Here is a 23,195-nt window from a genome sequence, read left to right as displayed (position 1 = left end):
TGTGAGATGACAGGCAGTAGAACAGGAAGTAGAAGGCATGCTGAGAGCTCACATAATCGAACCCTCCTAGAGTGCTTGGTGTTCACCCATGGTTTTGGTACCGAGAGGGGACAGGAGTCTTTGTTTCTCTATTAACTTCTGCTAAGCGAATGCCATATCATGGTCCAATACCTATTCCATGCCCCAGGTAGAAGAACTGGTAGCGAGTGAAGGGTGTAGCAGGTGTCATCCATGACTGACCTCACAAAGGGATATTGGCAAATACACCTTGTGCCTGAAGCGCTAGAGAAGGCAGCCTTTGCGACCTATTCAGGGATTTATCACTTCAAGGATGTGCCATTTGGCCTTTTTGGGGCCCCTGCCACTTTTGAGAGAATCGTGGGCATATTGTTAAGAGCCCATCAGGTCTACAGGCATACGTAGACTATATAGTGGTACATAATCCTAACTGGTGAACGCACCTGCAGCACCTAGGATACGCTGAATCAAGTGGGGCACACTTTAAATCCGAAAAAGGCCACCTTTGCCACAGAACACATAGAATATTTAGGGTACACTATACATGCATGGGTCATGTAACCACAGCTTAAAAAACTCAAGGCCATTCAATGGATTCCACAACCCACAACGAAAAAGAACCTAGGTGTTTTTTGGGACATGTGGGATACTTTCACAGGTTTGTTCCATAGTTTTCTGAAATTACGGACCTTCTACCTGTAAAATGTAACATGGACTGAGGTTCAGGAGCATAACTTCCAACAATTGAAATTGACATTATGTCAAGCCAATGTTCTCATGTTTCCTAAAATTGACAAGACTTTTTAACCTCAGGCTGGTGACTCTGTTCAGGGCATGGGTGCCGTTTTATTGAAACCCATCCAGCAGTGTGACTTGCGCCCAATCTTGTATGACCCCCGCAAATTGTTTCCCAGGGAAGTACATTATGGCACTATAGGGTAGGAATGTCTTGCCATCAAGTGGGCTACGGAAACGCTACAGTATTACCTAATGGGTTGTACATTGATTCTTTTGACATATTATGCCCCCCTCACCTGGCTGGCGCTTTATAGAGATTCCAACCCTAAGGTGCTCCTTTGGCCTACAGCCTTTTTTGTTTCAGTCCTTCTATGTTCCTAGAAGCTGCAGGATATTCTGTATTTCCTGTCCCGTTGCCTCATCATTGAAAGGCCCCATTTCTTTTGAGAAGGCAGTGTAGTCAGACGGCTACTGACCCCAGGATTTCCAAAATGGCTGGCACCATCAACACAGGATAAGGGATCTGCAATGCTCCTGTGGCTCATTAGATATCATGTGCCCTCCTGAGTGAGTCGGCACCATAAAAGAAGGACTGCAGTGGTACAGAAAGGACAGCAGTATTACAGAGGAGGAAGAACCTGCAGTGTGAGCAGGAAGAAAGGTGACGTCAGACAGATGTTGTCTGCATGTGAGCAAGAGAGGAGATGCCGAGGACTTTTGGGAATTGGACATGGAGGAAGGGAAGACCGAGGCAGAACGCAGCATACCCGGAGAACAGGATGGCCATTGTACCAGCTTCAAGCCCTGGATACTCGATAGCACAGTGGGAGGGGAGGAAAATACATGCTTGACTTGAGAAGCTTGTATGAAAACTGCAAAAAAAAGCCCAGCTCTGCACTTCTAAAATAGAGAATCAAATCTTATCTGCAGCCGGGTGGGCCCGTCAGAGGAAATAGCGTGAAATGGCTGTGCCCATTAGTTCTACACCTTATATAGAGACACACTCCAATGGTTCATTTTCGCAGCATGAAAGCATAAAGGGTTAGGAAAGTTCTTAATCAGCATTTAATTGGCCAATGATACACTTTGATACATAATAACCCACTGACAACTACATAGGGTTAATTCCTTTATTACAAAGCCAAAAATAACTGGACATAAATGCACTAGAAATACAAAGGAATTAGCATGAAGCTACATCTTCGCATCCAATTTAGAAGATGAACAAAACTAGTAATTTAAGAAGTAGATTACAGAGTTCCAATTTCTCTGCAGGGTTGGTGAGTGAAAAGAAGTGGATCTATCCCTATTCTAGTGCTAATGCTACATAAGCATTTTAAATAGAAAGATGTCAGTATGTGGAGTCTTCCTAAGAAGTCTCTCCACCATCCATCAATTAAGTAGCAAGAAGCCACAATCGCAAAGTAAGAGCTTGTTCTCAGATGCTCTCTCTCTGAAGGCAAGAAAGAAGTGAGGCTTTTTCCCCAATTACAACAAACAATTATCAACCGGTAGAATTCTCATAGTACACTTCGCACATGCCATCCATTTTGGCAGTCCAGTGCATACTTTTCCACAGCACTGTCCATGTGCAACCTTGGCAACACTTCGTCCTTGGCTCTCAGGCCTTCTCCCGTGTGAATCCTAATGTCTTTTCTTTATCACATGATTGTAACCTTCTCTCTCCTTGCCTAGCTTCTAACGATAGGCATTTTTCTGCCTAAAAAGAATGCTTCTCATCTGCAATACAAAATTTGAGAATGAACAGATTCCACATGAAATTCAATCTACTGATTCTAAAGGGAGAGTGGTAAAGGACTTGCATTTCAGGCTTATGATTTCAGCTAACATAAGAACGTCTCAATTTAAGCATTATAGATTGGCATTACCTCATTACATTTTAATTAAAACATTTACCAAATGATAGAAACATTAGTAAATGAGTGGCGTTAACTTCACAACACTAATTCTTCATGTAAACGTGTTTTGTTAGTTACATCCATATCTTATGTTAATTCTCCATGTTACTTTTCAATAACCTCAAACACGTCATGGACTTATGCTTATACATTGTAACACCTCATGTTTTCACAGTTGTAAGATTATATGTGCGCCTCTACAATAAGAAGGGATTTTGGCTCCATCAAGGGTGACCACAGTCACCTAATTAAATCCTTTATAGTTAAAAGATCATTGCAACAGCACCGTCAACTGGGAGCTTATTTTTTTATATATCAAACCATTAAGCAACATGATGCAGTGCACCAGATGCCAATTGGAGCTTATCAAGTTTTAACACATAAATAATGTAAACAGCATATAGGACACCCTTTACATAAATTCTGTGCAAAGGCGCTAGTATTCACAGTTTATTGTATCAATTAAAAAACAAGATTCTCACGTCTTCAATGTGCTGATTGTGAAAGAAAGTGCATCTCACTAATGTAGGATCCAAACATATTAAAAATTGAATTGAAGTTGTTTTCCAAATTTAAAAGAAATCTCGCATTTTTAAAGTGCTAGATTGTACACAGTAAATGCACCCTCAATTGTTTAGGCACAGCTTTTAAACGTTCGAAAGTTGAGTTGGCCGATTTCCAGATACGGTTCGCCATTTAGTCCTCACTATTTACAACAATGTCCAAGTTGAGGTTTAAAGTTACTCCCCTACTGTATTCTATATTGACAACATGGTCCTGTTTATGTAATCCGTGTTAGCGAGGACTATATCGTTAGCACGTTTTTGGGCTAAAGATATGAATTTCAAAAATCTTTCACTGAGTACTAAGTCATCTCCTTGAATGGAGGCTATTTCTTATTAAAAAAAGCTGTAATAGCTGTTACGTACTTCTGTCAATGCTGGGTATATGCATAAAATGTGCAATAGGTACTTCCTCAGGCAATTGAACAGGCAAAAAACAGTCTTGAAAGATGGTCTTCTCCAAGAAAGAGAGGTATGTAAAATAATAAAGTAGCCCAATCTATAGCCCTTCAGTTTCAGATTTGCTTTAAGGTCAAAGAGTTCCCTCAAATGGCTTTGTGGTTTCAGGTGGCTTTATGGTCCAAACGCCCTCTGTGAGTGGGATCTTTTAGGAAGCAAATCTTTGTCTATCAACATTGAAAACTGCTTCAACCCTGAGTTCACCGCTCTCTTGAAAGCCCCCTGACTGAGAGAAAGCATTCATAGTCGTTTAAACTGAAGCCTTTGTACTGTCAAGAACATGTAGTTACTTGCTTGGGTTTTGCCTGTACTGGGTACTGCCTTCCATAGGATGGTGTTTAGTGTGCCTTCCTTGCTCTTTTCATTATATTACACATTTCAAGTAAGCAACCAGCTTGCCACTTCTTGTCTGCACGGTGTGAATTCTAGCTTTATTTGTGCAATGGATGTATGGCACAGCAACTTGAACACTCATTGGTAGATGTCTATAATCGATTTTTCAGTTATTCCAACTACCATCCCTCTTGAGGGCTTCCAAACCTTATGCTAGGGTGGGGGCTAGTTTTGCAATGATGACCTCCCCAGAATTTAAAGAGACGGGCCATTTATAGAGTTCCCTAATGTGTATATCACAGCTAACAGGTTATTGCTCCTTTTTGCTATTGAAAATGTAAGCGCTGCAAATGTCCCTCTTGCATCAAACATTATGCCCAGGTGCTTCTACTCTGGATGTGATTCCAGCACATTGCTGTTCAAATAGTATACAGAAACCTCCCTGTTCTGATAGACATTGTTTTTGTTTTTTGGAGATTGACTTCTAGCCTGTGTGTTTCTGAGAACTTCGCTGTGGAGTTTATTAACCTTCAGAGGACCTCGTTCGTGTGGCTTAACATAACAGCGTCATCAGCCTACATCAAGTTTGAAGCGTTAAAACCTTCCACCTTTGGGGAGTGAGAGTTTACCTTGTTAAGTGCTGATGTGAGTTCTGCCAGATATAAATTGAAAAGGATCAGTGCAAGCACGCAGACTTTTTTCATGCCAGTGTTCAGGCTTATTTTCCGATAAAGTGTTACGATCCCAATCCTGATTTGTATCCATGTTTTGGAATATAAGAGCTGAGTAGCATTTAGAAGTGCTGGTGCAATACCACCTTGCTGGAGTTTTTGCCAGAATAAGTTATGTTGGACCGCATCAAATGCAGAGCGAAAGTCCATGAAACATAGATGTAGGTTCTGGCGATGGAGCCTAGCCTTGTTAACTATTTGGGAAAGCATTAAGTTATTAGTTGACGTTCATGTATCCCTGATAAAGCCATTTTGGTTCAGAGGCACTAGGGACTTTCTTCTTTGACCAGTGAGCTCAGCGAATAGTACTGATGCAAAATATTATGCTTCCCATGCACCAATCAATCAGCCTTTAGTATGATGGTAGGGACTTGTTCCCAGCTTTGCAAATTGAGGTTATTGTCGGAACCAGCCAGCTGTATGGTATTGCCTGATGGAAATGAGCACGATTAAAGATCAAGCAGAGATTTTTTGCAGAGTACTGACGGGGATCATACTATTGGGGGATTTACACCTACAATGCTGAATTTTGTGCATCTTCATGAGGTAAGGATTTGATTATTAGCCCTTTTGGGGTTGCCACATGAGGTTGTCATGATAGAGATTTCGTGGTCTTTAGCTGTCTAATCCTTTTGATATTTAGCGTTTTATTTGCACTATATTGATGACTTATTTTTGTGTTTCAACATTTATTTATATAACATTTGTATAATCCTTATAGGTATCATCTCTTTGGGGATTCCTCCCAGAATATTTTCTAATAGCATTAATATGTTTGCCTAGATGGATCTCTCCTGTAAAAATGAGAGCTGTTTCTTACATTAGATATTTATCCAACACACTTTGAAGGATTTCACAAAGTAGAGAAAACATTCTCCATACTATAAATAGTATAGTATATAGTGAACAAATGTTTATGACTGGGGATTCAGTATCTCATTATAAAATATCCAAGTACCATTTGTATAAGACACCATAGTAGTGCATTACTTTGCTTGGTTTACTAAGAGCTAAGCACTAGATGAAGGGAGTGAGCTTATTATTTTCACATGTTTGAGTGCCTTACTATACACTTTTATAGGCCCATTGTACTTTATCATTTTATAATAATTGTTTAATGTTATGATGTTTATTTGTTCTTTTGTAATTCTTGTTTTCTAACTTTAGATTCATTTTGAAGTATTGTCATGTTTTATGTGTTGATATATAATTATTTTGTATTATGTTTTGATATATGTATGGCAGTGAACAAGTCTATTGTTCTATTTCCCTTCATGTATTTGTACATACTGTTTATTGTCCCAATGTGCCTGTAAGTAAGTTACTTACAGCCTTGACGACGTTCAAAATAATGTTTGAACGAAACATATTGGCTGGATTTTCTATGTAGGAGAAAAATGTTTCCATGGACATATAGTAAAGAAAGAATGAAACATATACTTTGAAACATATACGTAATATTTCTGTACTACAATATTTCTGAGTGCACCTTTCCATTCGTAATTCCAACATTGCATCTTTGATGCCTTTGGCTTGGAGCTAAGAATGATGGATATGCAAGTTCCTTGAGTGTCCCACTCGGCAAAATGTTGCTTTCCCCTTCCATACCTGCTGTGCGATTTGATTATTTGCCCAAGTAATAATGGGAGATTCTTCTGTGTTATTCTGCGCTGGTCGGCAGGATGCAACTGTTAAAATGGCAGTGTCAAAAAGCTGTGGAGAAGGGTTTTCCTGGGTCATAGCTAACATTCAGCCTTTATTAATTACATCATGCTGTCGACAGGACTTGTATTTATGGATAAATTAAATACAATCTTCAAAGTATGCAGTACTACCAGTGCAGTATGCCAGTGGACTACTGACTGATCGCGCTTATCAACATTGAAGCCAAATTGTATGCCTCCAATCTACTATTAGACTTTGATGTTTGGGCCGCAGCCAGCAACATTATTCCAATTACATAAACGAGATTTAGAGCTGGCATGAGCACAATGAGCAACCTTCTTGCCCTGAGTCTCCTCATCAAAAAAATCTATTTGCAGGACTTCTAAATTATACACCTGCTTTATTGACGTAAAAGCAGCCTTCGACATGGTCACAAAAGAGCGCCTTTGGGCAAAGATGGTCAGATGGGGAGTACCACCAAAGATATGGTGAGCAGTAGTGAACTTACACTCAAAGACATAGGTTTAAGTCAAGCTAGGAATGGGTGACAGAATAACAGGGAAGATCCCCACACACACCCGCCTAAAGCAAGTGTGTGTGCTCACACCTTGCTTATTTATCATTTTCATGGCAGACTTAGATGAATGGTTATCTGCAAAATGAACAAAGCGATCCACTGAAACTAGCAAATAGCCCAGGGAGGTGCCTACAATACATGGACTACATTGTTATATGTAGCCAGACCCCAATTGGTCTTCAGCACCTGATAACCAAATGACTTCCATATACAGAAGTGCTGGGTCTAGAATTGAACTATAATAAAACAAAAGCCATCTTTTTCTCCGCAAACGCCTGTCTTCACAATATCAAATTCAAGTGGAAAGCGGCAGGCAACAAACTATAGCTGGTCTGATCCTACGAATACCTAGGAGTGGTCCTAGACTCAAGACTAAAGTCTGAAGAGCATCTAGTTCAAAGAAGGGCATAGGCTGATAAATTGCATATTGCACTTAACACACTAAGAACAAATCTGGGATGCACGTCACACTCCCTTCTACCACAAATAATAGTAGCTAAGTTTCTCCCTACAATTACTTATGGTACAGAACTTTTAGAAAGAAAGAACGTGACCACTCCAAGTGAGCCAAAACAGACTATGTTGAAGTGCCACACAGACCATGTGGCACAGTAAACCAAATACACACATAAAAATAACTTTATTCAGTAAGAACACTGACAAAATAGATAACAGGGGCAACTATCTTTATTCATGTATTGCACAGACAGGCACCATGAGAAGGGAAGAGCAAGGCACAAAATGCATAGCATGTCCATGAGAAGCTGCACAGGCAAGGGCAAAACAGAAGTGAACAAGGCCAGTGGCCAGGGCTAAGTGCAGAGTATATCCATGAGAAGCTGCACAGGAAGGGGCAACACAGCTGTGATCAACAAGACCAGTGGCCTACGTTCCCTCTAGGGCACGCGCGCGCACCTGCCCAGATATCACCGCGCACCGCCTCTCGTGGAGCGCGCACACAGGACGTCGCAGGAGAGAGTCGCGCCGCCGTCCGCTTTAAAGAAGTGAGTGGCACTACCATCAGGCACTTTTGAATGCGGTGGCGGTGGAGCGGGCGTAAGGAGTGCAGGTAAGGAGGCGGGGGGTTGGTGCGGCTTGTGGTTCTTGTGGGAGCGCGGGGCATACTGTGGCCCATTTGTTTAAGTATTGCTGTTAATTAGAGCCCCTTCACGGGCTCCGATTAACAGCAATACTTAAACAAAAGGCCACAGTCTACCCGGCGCTTTAATAACAAAAGCGTAGAGACAGTTTCTAAACAAAGCGTGTACTGTCTCTACGCTTTTGTTAGTAAAGCGCGGGGAAGACTGTGGCCTTTTGTTTAAGTATTGCTGTTAATCGGAGCCCGTGAAGGGGCTCTGATTAACAGCAATACTTAAACAAAAGGCCACAGCGGCTGGGGAAACGAGCAGAACAGAAGGCTAAAGGGGCACAAAAACAGGGAAAAACGAAGTGGGACAGAGGGCAGAAGGGCACCAAAAACAAGTGGGACAGAGGACAGAAGGGCACCAAAAACGAGTGGGAGAGAGGACAGAAGGGCACCAAAAACGAGTGGGACAGAGGGCAGAAGGGCACCAAAAACGAGTGGGAGAGAGGACAGAAGGGCACCAAAAACGAGTGGGACAGAGGGCAGAAGGGCACCAAAAACAAGTGGGACAGAGGGCAGAAGGGTACCAAAAACGAGTGGGACAGAGGGCAGAAAGGCTCAAAAAACGAGTGTTACAGAGGGCAGAAGGGCACCAAAAACGAGTGGGACAGAGGGCAGAAGGGCACCAAAAACGAGTGGGACAGAGGGCAGAAGGGCACCAAAAACGAGTGGGAAAGAGGGCAGAAAGGCACAAAAAACAAGTGGGACAGAGGGCAGAAGGGCACCAAAAACGAGTGGGACAGAGGGCAGAAGGGCACCAAAAACGAGTGGGACAGAGGGCAGAAGGGTACCAAAAATGAGTGGGACAGAGGGCAGAAGGGCACCAAACATGAGTGGGACAGAGGGCAGAAGGGCACCAAAAACAAATGGGACAGAGGGCAGAAAGGCACAAAAAACGAATGGGACAGAGGGCAGAAGGGCACAAAAACGAGTGGGACAGAGGGCAGAAGGGCACCAAAAACAAGTGGCATTTCGCCCCGCAGACACATGTGGTTCGGTTCCGGGCGCACATAGCCATGGTTGCAACGTACAGAGACCCTCCACTGCCGCACACAGAGGAAAGAAATTAGAGGGAACATTGCCAGTGGCCAGTTCAGGGTGCAGAGTATGTCCGTTAGAAGCTGCAAGGGCAAAACAGCATTAAACAACAAGGCCCGTGGCCAGGGCTAAGTGCAGAGTATGTCCATAAGAAGCTGCACGGGCAAGGGCAAAACAGCAGTGAACAACAAAGCCGGTGGCCAGTTCAGGGTGCAGAGTATTTCCATGAGGATCTGAACAGGTAGGGGCAAAACAGCAGTGAACAACATGGCCAGTGACCAGTTCAGGGTGCAGAGTATGTCCAAGAGAAGCTGCACAGGTAGGGGCAAAACAGCAGTGAACAAAAAGGCCAGTGGCCAGTTCATGGTGATGAGTATGTCCATGAGAACCTGTACAGGCAAGGGCAAAACAGCAGTGAACAACACGTCCAGTGGCCAGGGCTAAGTGCAGTGTATGTCCATGAGATGCTGCACAGGGAACGGCAAAACAGCAGTGAACAACAAAGCCAGTGGCCAGTTCAGGGTGCAGAGTATTTCCATGAGAAGCTGCACAGGCAAGGGCAAAACAGCAGTGAACAACAAGTCCAGTGGCCAGGGGTAAGTGCAGAGTATGTCCATGAGATGCTGCACAGGCAACGGCAAAACAGCAGTGAACAACAAAGCCAGTGACCAGTTCAGGGTGCAGAGTATTTCCATGAGAAGCTGCACAGGCAGGGGCAAAACAACAATGAACAACATGGCCAGTGACCAGTTCAGGGTGCAGAGTATGTCCAAGAGAAGCTGCACAGGTAGGGGCAAAACAGCAGCGAACAACAAGACCAGTGGACAGTTCATGATGCTGAGTATGTCCATGAGAAGCTGCACAGGCAAGGGCAAAACAGCAGTGAACAACACGTCCAGTGGCTAGAGCAAAGTGCAGAGTATGTCCATGAAAAGCTGCACAGGGAATACTTGAGCACAGCAAAGAGCAACAAGGCCAGTGGCAGAAACAAAGTGCAGGGTATGTCCAGGAGAGGCTGCACAGGGAATGTGTGCAACTGTTCCTTTCCATGGTCAGCAACACAGTTGGGTGTAACAATGTGCAGTACAGGCCCACCTGTGTGAGAGACATGTGTTTGAGGGTAACTACCACTCAGACTTGGCTGTCAGGTGGACTGGGAGCTGGCTATGTCTCAGGGACTGTTAGGGCACTCGGCCAGGGAGAGAGCGGACCAGCTGAGGTAGAGCTATCAGTGGCTTGGCAAGTCAGAGGGTTCCTTGGACCAGGTGGTGTAGTGGCATGTGGAGGCGGAGTTATGCAGATGGGAGACACAGTGTTGCTGGGAGATTGTGGAGAGGTGCCTTTCCACTTCTTGGGGAGTCTAAATGGCTTGGCTGACCCTGTATCAATGGGACGTGGTATGGACACAACAGGAACACTCACCACCAAAGCAGCATCAAGTGCAGACTCTGGCACCTCCTATGGTGATGTGCTGGACCCAGCAGTACGCTTTGCCTGGCTTCGTCTCTTCCCCCCCTTCCCCTGTTTACTAGGTATCACCCCTACACTGCCCTCCTTCCCCTGCTTCACTGGACTTTGAATGGGAGTCGAGGTGGTGGGTGATTCTGCCTTGGAGCCCTTCCTAGGTGTACCCCATGGCATGCACCTCCTCATTGGTGGGCACAGAAACTGTATGCTTCTCTTTGCGAGATGCTTTAGGGACAGGAGAGTCCTTGGCTGGGGATGTCTCTGAGGCACTTGTGCCTGAGGTCTGCTGCTTTGCTTTTTGGCCCCTGGTGTTGCCTGACGGGCTTTTCTCTCTGCGCTCTGGGGTGGCTTTGGTCTTCCGTGGGGATGGTGTATGCACCCGTGACTGCTTGGGTTGCTGCTCCTGTGTGCTTCATGTGCCGTATTGTAACTTTGATGTATGTGGACCGTGGTCACTATCGTCAGATGTGGCCACTGCCAGGCGGGTGGACAAAGGGACCGAAGCTGGACTGTGTGTATGTGCCTGTTGAAGGGCATATGTTACTGTGGAGGACAAAGCCTGGACAGTCCGTGCGGCCCACCCACGTCTGAATGTATGCCCTCCATTAAAGCAACCACCTGGGACAATTTTTTGTTGTGGTCAATAAAGGCATTGAGGAGAGCTGTCTGGCCTACACACAGCTGGCGGAAAATGTCTACAGTCTCAGCACTGATGGCAGCAGGGGAGACAGGGATTGGGGCAGCGGTGCCAGGAGTGAAGTACACTCTTCCCCTCTTACTGAGGCAGACACGGGCCTCAACAGAGGAAGTGGCTGGGAGGGTGAGCACTGTCTTCTGTATGGTGGAAGATGATGCAGAGTCCATGTTCCCTGTTCCCAACAACATGGATGCATCCCCCCTGTCATCAGATGATGTGGTACTTTGCGTCTCAGGCTGGGATTCCGCCAGCAGACTCCTGTCCCCCTCTGAGGCACTGGGCTCCTGTGCAGCTGTTGTGCTAGTTTCACTCCCACTGGTGTCCGTCTCCTATCCCTCCTTGACCACTGGATATGCAGCATAGGAGAGAGAGATGTAGGTGTGATGTCAGTGGCAGCAGCAGAACAAACATATGCAAGCAATGTATAACAAAAGGTGACCAAATCTACATGTTGCACACCACCCTGTGCAATCTCATCATGCCAACACACTATATAGACTCAAACAGCGCTTGGAAACCGGAAATTAAGGCATGATTGTGCCATGTGATCACCACACAGCACAACAACCTGCTTGTGGCTTTATTGTTGCCACTGACAGATCTGGATGGAACAGCAGGGGACAACACAGATGCAGACTATAACATGACAGTCCACAATGGCGATGAGCCCATGCCACCCACCACGTCGTACTTTGGGGCCCTAAGACTAGTGCACATTTTTGTCATGTCTAGGCCTCCCCAATCTTGGTGCATGCAATGGATGCATTGATGAAGGCACACTCAGATTGGGAATACTGCCGTTCCCTCCAAATGGGATTCCCCAGACTACCCCAATGCAGAAGAAACCTGAAGAGCACAACTCCGATTGCAATGGCCATGCACAGCATTCAAATTACCTTTGTAAGTACAGGAAGGGCAAATGCGTGACACTGGCACCCAGCCCAGCAGCCACTCAAATGCCACTGCATCACTCTACCAACAGCACATAGGCCAGCACCGGCACAGGCTCTGTACACTTCCAGCCAAAGTCACCCTCCACAAATACTCACCCTGGCTTGCTGATGATGCTTCTTCAAATGTGCATCCAGCTCAAGCTGATTCACCGCCAAGATGCGGCCCATTAGTGATGTCATGCTGCGCCTTGCCAAACGCCCAGTGCGAGGAAACAGCCCCAAGGTCATCTCTGCCACGTTCTTCGCCAGCAGGCTGATGTCGTCCCACCTCTTAGGGCAGTGGGTGCGCCGTCGGTTTGAGACCCCCAGAGCTCGCACCTTGGCTGTAATGGCCCTCGACATGGCCTTACGCTGGTGTACCTTGAGCTGCAGGCATGGGAGACAAGAGGGGGAAATGATCAGTGACACAGTGTTATGTACCAACATCTATCAGTATAGCAGCAAGATACAAACTCATCACAAATGCAACGATATGTCTGTCAGAGACTAGAGTACATCTCACATGGTACATCTGCATGGGAAAAGCTGATGTAAATTCATGCAGGTGTGAGGGGGAACACAGTCCGTGCACATCTCACACACATGCAGGATGCCCGCACTGAAACCCCTATGTAGCCTGCCCACATCCACAGGCCATTGTTGGGTTGAGCAACACATACATCACATATCAACCTGTGTCTGTGGGTGGACTCACTGTATTATAGACAGCGCAGCCCTCAGTGTCCCTGCCCTGTGAATAGATAACTGTGACTGTGTCATGTATGTCGCATTGAGGGACATGAACTCATAAAGCAAAAAACCTCATCACAAGGCCGTTTGTGTGCAATCTACTGTGGTGAGATGGCTCATAGCTGGAGTGCAATGAGAAAAGACTGATGTAATACTCTGTAAGGGAAGTGATGTGTCCTTGTCTTTGTGGGCAGGCACTATGCAGGCTCACACTGAGATGGAAAACAGGGGCACACACAGACATTCAGCCAAACAATCACTGTCCTGACTCCTGCATGAACAACCTTCTGCTTCACTGTATGGCTGACAACACAACACAGGTCACTTATACATACATGTGTAGGCAGGGAAACCTGTGGCCTGGGGTACACACACATTCCCCCTGGAGACAGCATGTTAGGCAGTGCATGACACAACCCTACACTCTCAGGCACATACTGTATCAGTGCAACTCCATGTGTGACCCCCCTGCCCTACACCCCCACTTTTGAGGACAAACGAAATTTTGGGCACCATATATAGCCTTGGGTACTGGGTGAGCACCTCGTTCACCAGGACCTCCAGCTCCTCGCTCGTGAAAGGACTGGCACAGATCTTCTCTGTCCTTGCCATCACTGTGGACATGAGACAGAATTGCGTGCAGAATTGGGTGTTGAGGGGTCTCTGATAGCAGTCCTTGGAGGCAGCAGCAGTTGAGAGGTCTCTGGCAGCAGTCCATGGAGTCAGCAGCAGTTGAGGGGTCTCAGGCAGCAGTCCCTGGAGGCAGTAGCAGGTGAGGGGGTCTCTGGCAGCAGTCCATGGAGTCAGCAGCAGTTGAGGGGTCTCAGGCAGCAGTCCTTGGAGGCATCAGCAGTTCAGGGGTCCCAGTCAGCAGTCCCAGGAGGCAGCAGCAGTTGAAGGGTCTCAGGCAGCAGTCCATGTAGGCATCAGCAGGTGAGGGGTCTCTGGCAGCAGTCCTTGGAGGCAGCAGCAGTTGAGGGGTCTTAGGCAGCAGTCCCTGGAGGCAGCAGCAGGTGAGGGGTCTCTAGCAACAGGCTCTGGGAGCCTTGGAAATGTGTGGCTCCCTCCCACACATATATAGCCCCCTGGGGTTGTTTCAAAGGTTCTAAGCTGCAGCAATTGGTGGTCCAGGTCTGCCTCTTTCAAATGCATCCACAGAACACCTCCGCGGTGGCGGAGCATGCCTACCATGATTTTCAAAATTGCATCATGCCACCTCAATCAAGGTTCCCATTGGCTCTAGGGCATGCTCCATGGTGGTGACACACCACAGGGGCCCAGTGTGCGTTACCGCGATGGTGCATCTTTCAAATGCCTCCAATGACCGCATCTGCGGTGGCGGAGCACGCCTAACATGATTTTCAAAATTGCACCATGCTATTGCAATCAAGGTTCCCATTGGCTCTAGGGCATGCTCCATAGCAGTGACACACCGCAGGTTTAGGCGGCAGAGCATGGCAACCGCCATTTTCCCATGTCTCCATGCCTATCACTACTGCACTTGTGAGAATGGGGGGTGCTGGTGACACACCGCTGGGGCCAGACGGTAGCTACCGCAATTTGGGTGGCAGAGCATTCCATCCGCCATTTTCCCTTGTCTCCATGCCTATCACTACTGCACTTGTGTGAATGGGGGGTGCTGGTGACACACCACTGGGGCCAGACGGTAGCTACCGCAATTTGGCTGGTGGAGCATTCCATCCGCCATTTTCCCATGTCTGCATGCCTACCACTACTACCACTACTGCACTACTACCACTACTGCACTTGTGTGAAAGGGGGAAACTGGCAAATACCAACAGTGCACAGTGTTCACATGGTCAATGGCACATCATTGTGCATACGATGCCAATGTTCCATTGACTCCACTGGTGACTACAAATTCCATGTTTGTGTATGTTATTTCGTAGATTGGAATTTACTACCTCACATGTCACTTATGAATTTGATGGTTTTGTAGGCAGGACAATGTTGTTCTGGACTCTATAATGTGTACACATGTCAATGTGTTGAGGGGCAGTGATAATCACAGCAATGCTCGTCTCAATGAATGATGTACTTTTTTGCAATTGCCTCTCGTGTCTGCTCATGCACACAATCGTCATTTCTGCGCCAACTGTGGTCATTGTGTTGTGGATGTGTGCCAGGTTGAAATGACGGATTAAGGTACAGCAGCTAGGCATGAAACAGTGGGGTTGATTTGTTACACATATGCTGGATGCTATGCTCCCAGGTGTGCCCATATTAAATGTGGCCATATCCCTATGTGCATTCACATTGACCAAGGTGGTGTTTGAGGTACTTTTTTGTGTAATTTGACAGGTGTGCCCTTTGTATAGCTGAAGTTGTCCCTACATGTAAGCTGGTCTGTAGCTCAATTTTGATGGCAGTCATTGTTGTCGCTGTGTCATCCAGGACGGGAGGTGCTGTGCCCATCTCATGATGTATTACATTGACATGTGTCCACTTTCATCTCAACTAGGAGGAGGCCAAATCTGATTCGTCACTTGATAGTGCTGGAGGACATGGAGGATGTGGCGATCATCCAAAAATTCTGTCTGGATAGAGCCCCCTTAAAAACCCTTTGTGATATTTTGGAGCCCCATCTGCAGCCTCGTCGATATATCCAACAGCTTTCACCCCAACTTATAAGGTGATGGCAGGCCTGCATTTTTTGCAACTGGATCGTTCCAGCAGACAGTGGCCAGCGCTGGTGGGATGTCACAACCGATGTTCAGCATGGTGCTGCAAGATGTTCTGTTGGACATGATGATATACAAGGACAGATACATCAATTTCCCCAGGGGTGATAAAGTGCAAGCTGTGAAGGGAGACTCCTATCCCCTTGAGCACATCCTCAATGTCGTTGGTGCCATTGACTGCACCCATGTCGGTCTTGTGCCACCACAGGCAAGTGAGCACATTTACAGGAATCGCAAACATTACCACTCCATAAATGTGCAAGAAGTGTGCCTAGCAGAGATGATCATCTCCCGCGTGTGTGCCAGATTCCCAGGCTCAGCCCATAACTCTTACATCTTGCGTAACAGCTGTGTGCCCCAGCTGATGGCTAATCTGCTAACCTGTGCATGCAAGGATTGTGGGTCTGTATGCCTAGTCATATGGCGTGCTGGGTGTGTGACATGCTCCCCTCTGCCTCAGCGACATTGTAATGTCTATTTGTGTTTGTGATACCTAGATGACTCTGCATATCCCAACAGTCCCTGGTTGCTGAGCTCACTGCGGAATCCCAGGACCCCGGCTGAAGTCCACTACAATGAGGCCCATGGGAGGACACGTCGTGTGGTGGAGAGTACTTTTGGTCTCCGCAAGTTACGGTTCCGCTGCCTGGACAAGACCGGAGGTACACTGGCATACTTGCCCAGGAAGGTGTGTCAGATTGTAGTGGCATGCTGCATGTTCCACAACCTAGCCATTCGCTAGGAGATTCCCCTGCTCCTGGATGATTATGAGTACCAAAGGCCCCGCCTGCAAACCAACCTGTGTCCAGTGATGAGGACAGTGGAGAGGAGGAAGGTGTTGACCTGCTTCAACAGCTCATCACCCGCTACTTCACTTGAGGGTGGGTGATAATGTACAACATACCCATTGTCTGATAATATTGCTGTTGTTGTGAAGGGGTATGTGAGAATTGTGACGGCAGCCAGTTGTAGACTCAGCAGTGGTTGTCAATGTTTCTGGGACAGGTATTTTGGGAACATCTACAGGAAGTTTATGTTGACACTTGTTGCCCATTGTGACGTGTGCATGTTGGCTAATTTTGATGGTAGTTGTTGTGTGATGTCTGTGATGCCACACCCAGAACAGTGAATGTTGTTATGTTGTATTTCCCTAGGTGCCTTGAACTTCTCCTTGCCGACTTTTAGACCATACTCCTGGTACATTGTGGTCATGTTGTAGACTGTACATCTTGCAATTAAGACGGAGCAGACATGACAACATGTGTGTAAGGATTTTTTATTTACAACAGTGACATGTGAGGGGGTGTACCTTTGCATTGAGGTGGTGGTGGAGCAGTGAGTTGAAAGTGATGGTAAATGAGATAATTGATGTGGTGACCCAGTCCAACAGACAGATGACATACCCAAGGCAGTGTGGGGAAGGACAGTCCAAAAAGTCAATGCAGTAGTGAAGAGGGTTGCCATTAGGGCTGGCTCTGTGTCTGGCGCTTGGCAGATGCTTTGCCTCCAGATACTCCCAGGGTATTCTTAGGACGGTCCCTTTGTTGCTTGGCGGGGGGGCCCTGCTGCAGGGCCAGTGGGGTCTGAGTACTCACCCCTCTCTGTGGAAGCAGGGGAGGATGTCATCCTGCGGCCCACCAGAGGGAGGTATTGTTTGTGGTGCAGGCCTGTCCCTCAGTACCGCCACTTGCTGGCCCAAGAGGTCCACAATTTGTCCCAGCCATTTCTCGATGTACCTAATCAGCAGGATGAGCTTGTGTAACAGTTTGTATGACCGGCACGTTTGTCCCACCCCGAACCTGTTCATAAGCGCCAAGGACTCTGGTGATATGGTCCAGGGATTGGGTCTCAGCCTCCTGGTGTCTGTGGGTAACCCTGCCCCTTCCACCTACCCTGCTGCCACGGACCTGTTGCCTCACCACTGTGGGCACCCACATCCTCTCCCTGCCGTCCTCAGTCAGCGGTGTGGGGTAGTCATCCTCTGGGACAGGGAAGGTGTTGCAGGCAGCACTGGTGGTGGTGGTGGACGCACCGGCCTTAACATCAGGGGTCTGCAGTAAAGATGTTATTGCAGCAGATGTGGTGGGGGAACGATGGGGCCCTGGGACCTGTTGCTCCCTGGCACACCAGATGGGCTGGCTTCGAGCTCATCGTCCAGAGGATCCTGAGAGTCAACATCCGAAAGTCCATGTACCAGGGAGGAGACTGGCACTGCAGGTTGCTGGTGTTGTCCTCTGCAGTGAGTTCTTGGTCACCTGTGGATCAAATGGGACATGGTCATTGTAGTGCACCCCACAAGCTTTGTGTTAGATCTGTGTCATTCACTGTTTGTACACTACACAATTCACTGATCATCACATTGTTTTCACTACTGTGCCTCCTGACATGGTGCAGTGGTACTTGCATTACTTGTTCAAGATGTGAGGTGTCAATGCATACCATGCGACCAGTGCATAATGTATGATTACAGGGACATCTAGGGACTGGCACATATTTTTCAGTGAGGACTCTTTGTTGATTTGTCTGACCTGGCAGACGTCACATCTGCTCGGTATCTAGAAGACCTGCACTCCTGTAGTATGTCTATATGTAATCTCCACAAATTTTTTTACCAATTTTTTGTGTGTTAGGGTGCAACCCTATGGGTCTTGCACACAATACTGCACTGTATAGACCTAGGGGAAAACTAGGTCTGCAGGGTGCTCCACCAATGTCCCTAAGGCTTCACATATGTAATCAATTCTTATTGGTTCAATAAAAAAAATTCCAACATATTGTAATCAAATATCAATGCAAGAAAGTATCTCTTTTTCAAATGTTTTTCTGTTTCATTGCAGAAGTGATTCAAACATTTTTTGAAAGAATAATATCCTGATCATACATTTCCAAAATACTTTTGTTCCATAAGCAGAAATGAAATCTATATACAAATTGTAATTCCTACAACGCCCAATGCATTTCGGGTTACGTCAAACCCTTCTTCAGGGGTTACAAATTTTTACAAATTTTACAAATTATGCAAATTATTCTCTTTGTGCTTCTTCTTTGATTCTCTTTCATTCCAAGGGTGGGCACTACAACATAAATGATACACATTTCAAATACATGTTTGTTTCTGTTCTTCATAGTTCCAATGGGATAGCACTTAAAATGAAATGAAGAGTGCATGGTGTTGGTAAAATGAGCCAAAAACGTGCAGAAGATCAAACGAAAGAAACGAAAAGAGTGATACAAAAGTGCCACATCTGGCCATGGACTGGCCATTGTCATCTCCTGCATACCTTTGTCCTGTCATGTGCATATATTGCTTTATACCACCACACATGCTTTCTTATTTTTTTTAATGGTCCTTGTTGCTCTGGCTCCATGCCGATGCACACATCAATAGGTGCTGTGCATGATTTTGCTCAGACTTTCTTCAACATGTGCATTGGTGTGTTACACTTTGGTTGTTGTGCCAGGTTCCTTAGCTTACCTGTGTGCACACTGTGCGTGAAAATGGGGTCGTGTGCATATTTGTGCAATGAGGAGGCTGGTGTTGTCATATGGCACCTTTTCTTTTGTGACATATGTGTGGGTGCACGTACTGGTTACTTACCTGTTACGTGCTCACATTTGGCTTTGTAATGTGACACATCTGTGTGTGCATGTGAAGGCTTATAACCTGCTCAGCGGTGTCATAAGACAGAATAATATGTCTACCTACCTGTTTGTTTGAGGTGGGGGTCATTATATGCCACATGCATCTTGGTTGGTATGGAGAGTTCAATTTTGCTGTACCGGGGGACAAGGGTACATGTTGGGAGTAGTAGTGCAGGCCTCCCACCCCCAAAACCCTCACTGTGAAGCTGGCTAACTACCTGTACGTTTGTTAGGTGTACTGCAATGGCTTCCAACTGCTTCTGGGTAGGGTGAGGGGAGGGCTCATCCTGCTGAGGTGTGGGGCAGGGGGCATGGTGGGAGTAGTAGTGCAAGCCTCCCACCCCCGAACACCCTCACTGTGAAGCTGGCTACCTACCTGTAAGTTTGATGTGGATAGTGTAAATGCTGACACATGCTTCTGAGTGGGGTTGGGGAGGGCACCATCCTGCTGAGGTGTGGGCCAGGGTGCATGGTGGGAGTAGTAGTGCAGGCTTCCCACCCCCAAACACCCTCACTGTGAAGCTAGCTACCTACCTGTAAGTTTGATGTGGATAGTGTAAATGCTGACACATGCTTCTGAGTGGGGTTGGGGAGGGCTCCATTCTGCTGAGGTATGGGCCAGGGTGCATGGTGGGAGTAGTGGTACAGGCCTCCCACCCACAAACACCCTACCAGGGAAGATGGCTACCTACCTGTATGTTTGTTAGGTATACTGCAATGGCACTTCTAACTGCTTCTGGGTGGGGTGGGGGAGGGCTCCATCCTGCTGAGTTGTGGGCCAGGGGGCTTGGTGGGAGAAGTGGTACAGGCCTCCCACTCAAAGACACCCTCCCAGGGAAGATGGCTACATACCTGTCAGTTTGATGAGGTTAGTGTAATGACTGACACATGCTTCTGGGTGGGGTTGGGGAGGGCTCCATCTTGCTAGGCTGTGGGACATGGGGGCCTGGTGGGAGTTGCAATGCTGGCTGCCTGTACACATGGCCCCATGGTAATGTCGGTAGCTATGTTTGGGGTGAATGGGAGTGGGTGAATGTTGGATCTGTGAGACATGTTTTTGGGAGTGTCTGGTGCAGATGAAAGGGATGTGTCCTAGGTGGTGTAGCTTTGTAGTTGTGCAAGACAGTACATATCAGTGTTGTGGTAGTCATTTGTTTGTACTTACCAGCCTCCACTCCCCCGGGTACTCCTGTGAGACTCTCTGGATGCAGTATGACAAGCACCTTCTCATCCAATGGTATGAATTGGTTTTGATGGAATGGGAGGCCCACCGCCAGTCCTCTCAGCCAGCTCAAAGTTCTTGCTTCTCCTCTCTTTGACAACCCTCTTCAGATCATGCACCACTTAATGATCTCCATTTTGGATCACAGGGTGGTCCCTACTGCATTGACCCTTTGGACTATCCTTGCCCACATTTGTGATCTTGTGGCTAATGGTGTCTGTTGGACCAGGCTACAAACAGTTGTGGTTCCACTCCGACTATCTCATTTACCATGACTGTCAACTTACTCTCTGTGAATTTGGGTATTTTATGTGTTGACATGGTGTGTGGTTTGCAAAGTGGTTGTGGGTGCAGGGGTGTGAGTGGTGGGTGTGGTTGTGATGTGCATGATGTGTGATGTGCAGGGGGATTAGTGGTGCAGGTGTGGAAGTGGTGGTGGTGCTGTGTGTGGTGTGAGTAGTGATGGTGTTTTGCTTTGCCTATCCTTAGTTATGAGGGTCGGTGGCCTTCAAGCTTGGAATGTGGATGTGTCCAAATGGGGTATTGATGGCAGGTGTGTTGTGCGTGTTGTCCTGGGAATTGTATTTTTCTTTTTGCCATGTGTTTGTGTCATTTTGGCCTTATTGTGTTTTTTTTGCTTTGTCCGCCATAATTTTTCACAGATCCTCAATCAATCAATCAATCAATCAGGGGTTTGTTAAAGCGCGACTACTCACTCGTAAGGGTCTCAAGGCGCAAGGGGTGGGGGGGTGCAGGTTCCATTCCATCAAGGAGGGGGTCTGTCGAAGAGCCAGGTTTTGAGGTTTCTTGCGAAGATGTGGAGCGATGTTGTCTGTCTGAGGTGGAGCGGAAGGGCGTTCCATGCTTTGGCCGCGAGGAAGGAGAAGGAGCGGCCTCCCGAACTGGTCTTTCTGGTGCGGGGGACCACTGAGTAGGAGAGCTGGGCTGATCGTATGGTCCTTTGGGGTGCGTGGAATTTGAGTCGGCTGTTCAGGTATGCTGGTCCGGTGCCGTGGAGGGCCTTGTGTGCGTGGGTGAGCATCTTAAAGGTGATTCTCGCCTCGACGGGGAGCCAGTGGAGTGTGCGCAGGTGGTGGGAGATGTGTCAGTGTTATGGCAGGTTGAGGACCAGTCTTGCGGCGGCGTTCTGGATGTTCTGTAGCTTGCGGATGAGGTTTTTGTTTATTCCGGCGTAGAGTGCGTTGCCGTAGTCGAGTCTGCTGGATTTTTATTCATATGTTGAAATATGATGTTAATTCCTCCTGAAAATTTTTGGGGGGAATTAAAAAGACAATTACTTGATACACTGATTGATCAGATTACCTTTGTTTAATTATACCTATGCGCTAAGATGCCTTCGGTGTGCTCAAGGTTTGACCTTACACGGTGTAAAGATTTCTTCTGCATATTATCTAGCAGCAGCGGTAATTATCGCTCGCCGCATTCAGCATGAACATTTTTATCGACGGCTATCGCTGGAAATTATTGCCATGCTAGCACTGCATTAACAACGCATAGTGTAATGGCAATAATTATTCCAGCGACAGCGGTGTTTTCCATTAAAGATCGCTGGTTTTTCAGCGATGTCCCATGGAAAACGGCGATAACCTTGCTGATACGACCCAGTGGTCGTATCAGCATAATCCACACCAATGGTAAGTATACTTAAGTCAGTATTTTAGCAGACATTACATTTTCTCGAAAACCGTGGTTTTTGCCTAAAACTAATGTCTGCTAAAAATGCGTGGGCCTCCTTGTAAATAACGAGATGTGCACATCAGCGATAATTTACAAGGAGTACTGCCCAGTGACTCCCACTTTGCATCTCATTAGAGATGTGTTGGACTTGACCCTTTTGGCAGGTTCACCCATAAACATTTTGCTTTTATATGTGGCCTGGTGTTAGTTGTTTTTGGCTTCTGCGCACTTTAACACTGTGTCCCAGTGTAAAGTGTGTGCGCACTCGACTGCATTTTGTGAGATTGCTCTTCCTCCCATAGGAATGCATGGGGAATTTGTGTGACCATGGTACTTCCTGATGCGTGGGGAGTGCAGGGGCAAGTCTGGTATGTGCAAACTCGTGAGATTAATGCTGCGCGATGATGTGCGCAGATTTAATGTGTCTGGTGTGGAAGTGCCACTTCTAAAAGTTGGCATGTCTGTGTAGTAAATGTGAATTGACTGTCTGGCTTGTGATTGGCTGGAGCTGGCTGGTGTGCCTGGCTCCAGGAGTCAGGATGGGTCTGCCCCGGTGGTGAATGGAGAGATCTGCTTGTTGATGGGAGGGAGGAGTACACCTGGGACCTGAATAGGGCTGGCCCTTTCCTACACAATACTGGCTCCATCCCCTGTGGTGCGACTGATGTCCCTAGTCTGTCCTGTGAATGGACAGAGGGGCTAAGCACAACAAAGTGCTCCAGAACCAGCTGAGTCTGGTTTTCCCCCTACCCTGCACCCTCCAGAAAAATGTATGAAAAGGGTCTGTGACCCCATGCAAGTTGTTCACACTTGTTCCTGACCTGAGAGGGGGGCCTGCTGCTGCTGGGCACCAGGAGGAACCGCCACTGGGGTAAGCCTCCCTACCTGGAGGGCCCTGTG

The sequence above is a fragment of the Lissotriton helveticus genome, chromosome 7 (assembly GCF_964261635.1).
Source record: "Lissotriton helveticus chromosome 7, aLisHel1.1, whole genome shotgun sequence".
NCBI classification, from domain to species: Eukaryota; Metazoa; Chordata; class Amphibia; order Caudata; family Salamandridae; genus Lissotriton; species Lissotriton helveticus.
This window is presented reverse-complemented; position numbering follows the sequence as displayed.